Genomic DNA, 1068 nt, shown 5'->3' on the forward strand with positions numbered 1-1068 from the left:
TTCGTACTGAAGACTCTTGTTTAGAACATAAAGCATATATATGTCTGTGGATATACGAAATATTTATTTATTAAAAATAATTATTAAGCTTCGTACAAGCTCATTTTGCAAGAAATATGGTAGATTTAAATCTTGCAACGTTGCGAGTTCTCTCCCATGCGTAGATAGAACACTGTCTCTTTCTTGCTGTGTTTATAAAAATAAATAAATGCACCGCTTATTTCTCTCGCATTTGAAATGTAGCTGCCACGATAACAGGCTTTAATCCGAGTTATATATATATATATATATATATATATATATATATATATATATATATATATATATATATATATATATATATATAGGTGTGTGTGTGTACTCGAGCGTTTCCACCAACTCTGCCGCCGTACCATCTTCAATATTCATTAGTGTGACTTCATCAACAACCTTGAAGTGCTCGAACAAGCAAAAATGATTGTTTTGGGGGACTTGGATCTTGGATTTGTTTTTCAAGAAGAAGTCGGGTTGAGGCAAGGCTGCTGAAATCTAGCCAAGTTTCCAGAATGGAACATATCTGCCTTCCAAAAATGATCTTATATGACGAACTTTCTACTGACCACCGCTATAAAGGAGAATCAAAGAAACGGTACAAAGATTATCTGAAAAAATCTCTTGGCGTCTGTTACATCGACTACCGCCAGTGGTCAACCCTTGCAGCGGACCGACATGTTTGGCGGCACCCCCTCCATCAAGCAGTCTTCTGCTTCGAGAACACTCGACGGACTTGTCTCGAGGATAGAGGACGAAGTAGGAAGTAGCGCCAACTAGCCTCAGCCTCAAACCCAAAGCAGACCCTAACCTGCAGCTGTTGCGGGCGAGACTGCTTATCACGCATTGGACTCGTCAGCTACGAGCGTGCCTGCAGAAAACGTGAACAAGCCACTTCGTTCGCGAAACCAAGCGATATACTGACGAAGGCCGAAAAAAAAAATTTAAAGAACATTTTGTATGTCTATACGTCAATAAATACGAAACAAATAGCGAAAAAGTAAAAATAATATTTTTATAATATTATTTTATACCCAC

This window comes from Euprymna scolopes, chromosome 21, assembly GCF_053919585.1.
Source record: "Euprymna scolopes isolate OS-2025 chromosome 21, ASM5391958v1, whole genome shotgun sequence".
Lineage (NCBI taxonomy): Eukaryota > Metazoa > Mollusca > Cephalopoda > Sepiida > Sepiolidae > Euprymna > Euprymna scolopes.